The 9,309-nt window shown below is 35.9% G+C and overlaps 1 long non-coding RNA gene across 1 annotated transcript; it reads right to left on the bottom strand.

Annotated features, from left to right (window-relative positions):
- Positions 1-539: 539 nt before the first annotated feature.
- On the bottom strand, positions 540-8,684 carry LOC115437561 (uncharacterized). The gene is made up of 3 exons (XR_003937948.1): positions 8,616-8,684; positions 863-871; positions 540-550 (listed from the first exon to the last, which is right to left on the bottom strand). It is a non-coding gene; the product is annotated as an uncharacterized LOC115437561 (long non-coding RNA).
- Positions 8,685-9,309: the final 625 nt, after the last annotated feature.

Here is a 9,309-nt window from a genome sequence, read left to right as displayed (position 1 = left end):
TTCACATTTTCCCGGTCTCGCTGTGTTTAGTGCTATACTCCGTCATGTTGAACAGGTTGGTTTTTGCCACTCAGTCTGACTTACAGGGGCATGGCCCAGGGGGGAAGTGACATATGTGCATACCCTCTGTAAGAGAAAATGAGTAAAATGTTATATATTCTTGACATGTAGTTGTATGTACACCCGTAATTCAAGACAGAAATTGGATAAAATCTGTTTCACTGTGATGCACAGACCAGCAGAGGGCTCTATACTGCACCCTCTATAGGAATTACCATGACTTCCACTCTTTTGTTTTGCAAATACATCATAATACAAACCCAAAACCTCTCCCATTACATTGGATTTCAAAAGGGGGGGACAAATGTGAGCACATGAAAGGAAAATATCCAGCTGCAACACAAAAAGATTTCACGAGGTCACAAACAAAGAGAAGTCTGCACCCTGCATGTAGGTAATTTAATTCGCTTTTTAACACATTCTCTTTAAAGGAGGCAACGGTCTCAGCCTTCCTGAGGCAATACTTTGGGACTTACCAGACTCAACCAGACTGAATGTAATTGGATGCTCCAGGTCATTAGAACCAAGGAGACCCATGAAGGCCTCTAGCTTATTTTTTTTCAACCTTTTTCTTTTTTAATATTTAATCTTAGTGAGGGGTAACTCGTACTGTTGGAAGGTCGACCACCGGATTCACCTTCTCCCACGCATCTGATTGAGTTTCAGCTGTAATTGATCATCACACCTGTCAATCACTGCTTTTTTCTTAGATGTTGACCGACAGTGGGTATTAAAGGCTGTTATAACAACAATAGTTTGAAGCAGGAAAAAGCCTGTAGCCAATTAATCAGCTGATATAAACACATCCTTCCTCCTACTGACAACACATGTACATGTCTGAAACCAATTATCTTTTATTTTTATTCATTCATTGATTGATTTTAGGGCTGATGTTCACTGAGTCAGATTTATTTATTTGTTTCTTTGCTTTAAATGGTCAATTCAATGGTTTCCCAGATGATTTTAGATCAATAATCAGTACTAACTTTGGCAAAAGCAAATTACTGATTTTAAAAATCTACTAGCCGTCAACCGCTAACTTAGGGTACTCGTGTTGTGATCTAGTAAAAGTACAACCAATGAAAATAATATATTTTTAAATGAAACCCAGTAGTCGCTTTTCCATAGGACGTATGCGCAAAACTTTACCGATATTTAGTAAATGTCGAAAAAACAGAAGTGTGTAATGCGGGTTTTTCCATTTAATCACAAATGCGATGATTTGTTTTATTATCACAAGATGACACGAGAAGTCCTTCCATAAACATGGAGATGAATGTAAATATCCTGTCGATTTACAGATATATTCATTATTATTAGACAGGGTTATTAAAAAAAATGAACTGATTTCATGACGCGTTGCTTCAGTTATCAAGCATCGTCATGGAATGAGTCAGCGACCATTTGAAAGAGGAGTTTTCTAAGTTTATGTTCCACCGCTACCCACTAGCCTCGGTGACCTTGAACATTGAATAACAGCAGTGATCGACTCAGTGGATCGTGATATGCTGATACGCATCTAGGAAGAATTCTCTTATGGCATTAAACACTTGTCAGACAGGAAATAAAAGTTGATTGTGAGTAGAATACTTGTGACTTGGCTAGAGTTTTCTATTGCTTTCCTTATTAAAATATTGCATAATGAAATCGCTTCATTCTTTTTGAATAACCCTGTATATTAACCCTCTATCCCGTACTAAATTAAACAATGATTCGGTTTCCTCGTTTCCACACATACCATGTCATGTTTCTTTTAAGTCTCTTCTTCTTCGCTGGTTGTAATGTTCATCAACATCCGCTTTTTTTTTTTTTTTTTTTTATTCTCGTGACTAGTTGCAAAAAAAAAGGTCTTTCCATTGCAGTTTTGCGTGATATACCAATTGCGCTACACCCGAAAAACCACCTCTTGACAGCGCAAAAAACTTGAGTTTGGCAAAATTGCTGTTTTTCCATCAGGTAAATTTTTATGCGCAAGTTATATTCACACAATTTGAGGGTCAATGGAAAAGCAACTAGTGACGTACAGATACAGTATATTGACCAAATGTCAGTATCAGCTAAAATAAGCAGTCATTTCATCAGTAACAGTGGCTGATATTTATCCATCACACCAAATTCAAAGTTGATTCATAGATTTGCACTTAGTTTGGAGTCTCTTCCTGTAATTCCCCATGTCTCTGTACTGTAGCGTATTGATGACTTCTAATGTACCATGATGATGTTGAGGTTGATGTGGTACAATGAGACAAACTACTGTACGATTATCAGATTATTACACGGCATAAAGACGCTGAAATTGCTCAAACTTTAACTAATGACAAATCAATGGCTGGATGCTGATCATATGTAACTACATTTAGAGGCTGATAAGGTTAAACCAGTTAGATGATGATGAAGTGATACTGGCCATGCACAAGGGTATCTACTGATGCACTGATAGTCAAGTGGTTTGGGAGAAAGCACCAGAGGCCCAAAACTGCCCCTGATATTATTTCTGTTGACAGCAACTGCTTTGATATGAACAGATTTAAATCAAACGTCAAGGAAGGTTTCTGTTTATTTCAGTGAAGCTGCTTATTTTCTGAAAGGCTTTGTTTCACCGCTGTGGAATTGTGGCGTTGGGGGAACACAATGATACGAAGATTTGACCTCTTTTTTTATTTTTAAAGACTGACAGTTTGCACAATTACCCAGATGTTGCACATTTATAGGGTGGGGAAGCAAAATTTACAATGAACATTCAGTTGTTTTTTCTCAGCAGGCACTACGTGCAGTTGTTTTGAAAACCAAACATATATTGATGTCTAAATCATACCTAACACTATTATCCATACCTTTTCAGAAACTTTTGCCCATATGAGTAATCAGGAAAGCAAACGTCAAAGAGTGTGTGATTTGCTGAATGCACTCGTCACCCAAGGAGATTTCAAAAATAGCTGGAGTGTCCATAAAGACTGTTTATAATGTAAAGAAGAGAATGGACTATGAGCAAAATATTGAGAAAGTCTGGAAGATACTATTAAAGAAGAATGGGAGAAGTTGTCACCTGAATATTTGAGGAACACTTGCACAAGTTTCAGGAAGCGTGTGAAGGCAGTTATTGAGAAAGAAGGAGGGACACATAGAATAAACACATTTTCTATATGTCAATTTTTCTTGTGGCAAATAATTCTCATGACTTTCAATAAACTAATTGGTCATACACTGTCTTTCAATCCCTGCCTCAAAATATTGTAAATTTTGCTTCCCCACCCTGTATGTAATATATATTATTTTCTGTAGTCATCTATTTTTTAATATATATTTTTAATGTTCTTTTTCTTTACGTGCTACTTTTTAAATGCCATTTGTTTTGGTGGTAATTTCCTAGTTAAATTATTCTATTTCAATTTGTATACTTATACTTTTATACTTATCTTAACCATAAATACCAAGTGTTACTTTTTTGGCAGTTCCCAAATACATTCCCTCTATATTTAACCTTTCTTAAGTGATGTATCAGCATTTATTGTAATATCATCTCCTTTATTTTGCACTTTTTCAGTGGAAATCATGACTTTTCCTACATTTAATTCACTGATTAAGTAGATGTTCATAAAAGCTCAGACTAAATTCAAAGGTTATTATATCAAAAACAGAGAAAACTGAAGAAAAAGTGTCTTTTTCAGTCAGTCTCTCATTAATGAACATAAACAAAGTGTGTCCATCCATTGTCACTGATCCAACTCCATGGGTTTAACCGGTGAATCAACATTGTAGACGATGCATATCTATATGTAACCTTCTTAAGTGATTTATCTGCATTTCTTATAATATTAACTTATGTGTTTTGCATTTTTTTCAGTGAAAATCAGGTATTTTCCTATTTTTTATTTACTGATCATGTAAATGTTCATTAAAGCTCAGATTAAAATTGAGGCTTATTATATCAGAAACAGAAAAATGAAGAAAATGTTACTTTTTTTTTAGCAAAATCTCTCATTTACTGAACATAAACTCACTGTCATTGATCCAACGCCATAGGTTTTTACTGGTGAATCAATGTTGTGGAAGATGACAGTGTTTCCATGGTAACTACAGAGCTTCTGAACGTCCAAATGAGTCATATCTGATGACCGTGAAAAAGGTGACAAACTATATTTTACAACAATTATTGACAGGATTGATAAGATTAGTGGATTAACAGGTATTAAAGAATTTAGATCAGTAGATGCTTTTGGTCTCCAGTGCTGTTGGGTTTTTATGGGTTTAAATTCTTGTGGCATTCAGTGTGGACGGTTTCTTTACTGTACACATGACAATAAAACACTTTGAATCCTTTGACACAGTGGTAATAATACATGTTAAAATTATAAGTAATCTAAAAAGCTGAATTGTAAATAAATCATAGTAGTGCAAGTCACATCACAGCCTGGGTCTAGAGAGTCTTATCTGTCTTTTTTTTCTCAGACTCATGTGTCATATATCATATGGAGACCAGAGGAATTAGTTTTCAGAGAGATTTCCCCTGATGGTGATGATGGCTTGGGAATAAAACAAATCATGTTAACAGCTCTTTCTAATTGGCCATAAATCAAAGAAATAAACCGTTTTCTTGTTGCTGCTGCTGCTGCGACCTCAGATGAAAACAGCACATGTGTCGGGGTTTACTGCGACTGCACTGAGCTTTCTCTGACACAGAAAGAGCACTGGATCTTGTCAATTGTTTTCCAGAAGCCTTGGGGACACCCAGAGTTTTTTTCCCCCATAGAGGCATAATGGCGTTGAGCTGAGTTTTATATGATATGAGAATATTTCACCAGTCAATCGATGTGGTACAACCCATCTGGGAAGCCAGGGCCGCTCGCTCTGCTTGTCTTCTGCGCCTGCCTCCTCCTTTTTTCTTGTACATTTCCAGGGAATAGCCATGATGAGAACACTGAAAGGGGAAATTATCAGTGTATCAATATTTTGAGAGGCATCTGAGAGTGAGGTGCAATTACACAGACGGAGAGGGAAAAAACATGCTTGAGAAGTTGCAAGTCAGGGAGTACCAGAGGAGTGGAAACTTCCTCTGCACAACTTTTTATGCTTTCTGACGGAGAAGAAGAAAAAAAAATACAGCGACACTATTCTTTGCTTATGAATTTCTTATGCAGTTTTATTATTTATTTCAGTCCTTATTGTTATGTTGTTTTGTTTACACAATATGCAAACAACCAGGTGTTATTATGGCTTGTAGTAAGTGCTAATTGTGTAGGATCCTCATTAGAGGTGTTTCAACAGCAGGCTCCTTATATGTTATCTTCAAAACATTGGTAGTTTCTGCTTTCACACGTCTTAATTGTTTCATTGTCCTTGGTGGCTGCAGTCAGAACTAACACATTATATCTGCACTTGCATATAAAGCACTGAGGTGGAAGACGCAATCTTTAGAGGTCCTCGGCGGTCACTCTGCATCTCCGCACTCACACTTTTTGGCTTTTCAACTTTCCTCTTATTGCATTTCTCCGGGGCTATGAGCTATTTGTCAAAGTCATCGAGTTAAAAAGGGGTCGGAGATATGAAAACATCTCAGACCTGGCACGTGACCGTTTGTTTTTGAAGCATGTATAGTAGTTACCAGGAACATCCAATGGGAAGTGACACTTGCCTGCAGCAGTCTCCGGGCTCCCTGCACAGTCCGCATCAATCCAAAAACACAGCCGCTCTCCAGAGATTACTGGCAGGAGCAGCAACAGAGGCAAACAAATAAACCAAAGAGATTCTGTCCTTGAAACATCATGTCTCCTTTGATCATTATTACGGCGCAGATACGCTCGTGCTTTCCGCCGTATGTACAAAGGTTTTTAGCCTAATTGTTTTTCTGCATAGCATCAGGTAGGATTTGACCTCCGTTACCTGAATGCCGCTCTTAACAGATGGATGACAAAAGTGCGAAAATATGTTTTGCAGTCAAAACATGCTTTGCATCTTGTTTGAATCACAAATTAAGATGCAGCATTTTGACATTCTCCTCTTTGAGCTGTTTGTCATGGTGATATTCCCGACTGAACAGCAAAGTTTGCTTTGAGAAGGAGAGGCCTTATACTGAGCAGCACTTTTGTCATAGGACTGAAAAGAGAGAGAGAGAAAAAAAGCACAGGTAGGTGGTTGTTTTACAGACCAATAAAAAATGACTGCATTGAAGTAACCTACAGCTGAAGGTATAGTTTGAAGAAGATGTTTTAATAACATTTGTGTTAGTAAAAATGTCAATCCAGCAGGGTGGTGCAGTGGTTAGCACCGTCGCCTCAAAGCGAGAAGGTCCTGAGTTTGATTCCAACACCAGGAACCTTTCTATGTGGAGTTTGCATGTTCTCCACATGTTTGTGTGGGTTCCCAGTATCCTTCCACATTCCAAAGACAGGCACTAATTGGTTAATCTAAATTGCCCATAGGTGTGTGTGAGTGATTGGTTGTTTGTCTATATGTCTAGTTTGTTATTGAAAATGAGAATCAGTTCTCAGCTAACTTACATGGTGAAATATAGGTAATAATAATAAATAAATAAATAAAAAGTGAACATAGTTACAATAAGAGAAAATACTTCAGTGTTTTTTCAACCTTGGGGTCGCCTGGAATTCTAGTAATTGACAAAATAAAAACTTAAAATAAAAAAATATGGTGAGTTGAGAGAAACAATCCCAACACATAGAAGACATGACAAACTGTGAAGCTGAAACTGAAGCACTGTGGTACTGTTTATCTTTCAAATGTTCATTGTGGTCAGTTTCAGATGCTGCAGCTCTTTCATAATTCATAGTTTGAGTTCTTGTTTGTTCAGTATTAATTGTCAGCCTTGTAAATCCAAGCTGGACTGACTGTACATATCCTGACCAAGGAAAATAAAATTCTCCCTTTGTGCTGTAATCTACACCTGGCTTTTCTGCCTCTGTCCATAATAATATACATTATATAGACTAAATGTCATCTAAAATTAACATTTATTTGCAACATAGTATCACAAACTATTACATGATCCAAACAAACTAATTTTAGCAGAAAAAAACGTCTCTGCTTTGAATGTCTGGGGTTGCCAGAAATGTGTAATGTTAAAATGGGGTCAGGAGCCAAAAAAGGTTGGGAACTACTGCAATACTTGCTTTTATCCCAAATAATTGCACAATATCTGTTTTGTTTTTTTTTTTCTTTTTTTTTTTTAGAACAGCAGCCCTTTGATATTGTTTGGACAGAACCGATGCTTGGCTTCATACAAAAAAGTCTGTTCACTCACTGCTTTTTATTTTATTCTTATAATTTTGTTTCTATTTTTAAATTATAAAACAAGGAACAGAATGTACCCGGTACAATTACACTAAAGTTGAAATACTCTCAGACAATGCAGACCTTGCCTATAACCAATACTGTTTTCTTCCTGTGCTTCTCCTCACATGCCTTCCACCGTTCTAAGCTGGCCTGGAGCCTTCCAGGGTTAAAAGGAGGGAAAAAACAATCCCAGTACCCCCACAATTATAGAATCACAAAAGGCTGCAATTTAAAAGTCCAGTGTGTGTGGTGATATTTTAGATTCAGTGGCAGTGAGTAGAGGGAGGGACTGTGTAAAACATGCAAAATGAAAAATCCCTGCAAGAATTTTTGAACATTTGTTCATGTTTGTAAAAAATACAAAATAATAATTTCAAAATAATCAGTATTCTGCAGTAACCTGTGCCTTTTCCTTTAAAAGCAAGGAAGCAGACTCGAATTGTAATCACATGTTCTCCACAATAACTGCAAAATTACATTTTCACCAGATCTTGCAGAGCAATTTGAAATCAATAGGTGTTGGAATAAATGTCATATCTTTAGAAAAGGCTGTATTTTGGTTCTCAGTCAAAAAAACAAAAAAAAACAAAAAAAAAAAAAGAAAGAAACCAGATGGTAGTTCTACAGTTTTTGGTGCAATCCAAACAGCCAAACAGATCATTTTAAATAAAATCAAGAGGTGGGATGTTGAGCTGTTTATCTGATATTAGATTGAATTTAAGTAAAACAAGGAAACAGTGAAACATTTTGCAAGTGTTTAGCTAAATAAATAAATGGAAAGAAAAATTAAATTAATTAAATTAACCTCTGGCTACAACTATAACACTTTTTTGTCCACTTTTTCATGTGCATTTGAAGTGTAAGTACATTTCAAGTGTAAGTGCATTTCAAGTGTAAGTGTTTTAAGTGTATTTGTGTTTTTAGTATTTAGTTGGATGAATGGATGAAGAGGCATCCAAGAGATTCAGAGAAGGACATTTTTTTAAAGGTCAGTTCATACACTGGAAATTTAAAAAAAAAAAAGTAAGAATGATAAAAGCTATTCATACGTGCATGAGTTTCCTCACATAACTAATACTTTTAACCTTCATCTTTTTAGTATTTAGTTTTTAAAGAATACATTCCTAAAGTCTGAGTTGTGACACACAGCTGAAAAAACTAACTAAAACAAAGAATTTGAACTTATATCATTTAATGTAGTATTTACAGATCCTGTGAATTTCAACATTTTATGTGACAAAAGAATAAAAAGAATTCTTTTCTCATACAAATGCATTGAGTAATCAGACAACTTCATATTTTGGTGTGTGTAATAGGAGAGATTGTTGATGGGTTTAAATGTAGTTTAGGACTTACATATTATACCCTGTATAGTTTAGTCTCTATTTGTTTATGTTTTTTTCTAGCAGAATGGTTGCTCAATGGTGATACAACCAATATAAAGGTGCTATGACTAGTTATTCCTTGTTCGCTAATTTAATGTGATAAATAGCTGATGAAGGAAATATATTTGCTAATGAATCTGACACTTAAAGTAAGGAGGAGCAGGATAAGCCTTTGCTTCTTTCTGTGCCTTCTCAAACTGTGTTTACAAGTTGATTCATGTGTACATTAATGTTAAATTTATTGTATTTCGTTACTTTTTCTGTGATTAATGATCACTGATGGGTGCATATGTAATTGACTTCTTGATTTTATTGGGTTTTTACCTCCACCAGGAGGTATTGTGATCGCTTTGCTTTGTGTGTTTGTTTGTTTGTTTGGTGATGATCGTGGGGGGGAGGCAGATCTGTCTTGGTGGAGGTCTCCGCTCTCCGAGTGCTTTTCTTGTTTAGTTATTTTTATCTTTTTTACCTAAAAGTTTGAGACAAATAAATAAATAACAATGTTTAATGGAGCAAAATTTGCATTTATAATGGAATATTTTCATTTTGCTGTTAACCCTGTAAAGCCTGAACCATT

The sequence above is a fragment of the Sphaeramia orbicularis genome, chromosome 3, assembly GCF_902148855.1.
Source record: "Sphaeramia orbicularis chromosome 3, fSphaOr1.1, whole genome shotgun sequence".
Taxonomy (NCBI): domain Eukaryota; kingdom Metazoa; phylum Chordata; class Actinopteri; order Kurtiformes; family Apogonidae; genus Sphaeramia; species Sphaeramia orbicularis.
This window is presented reverse-complemented; position numbering and strand designations above follow the sequence as displayed.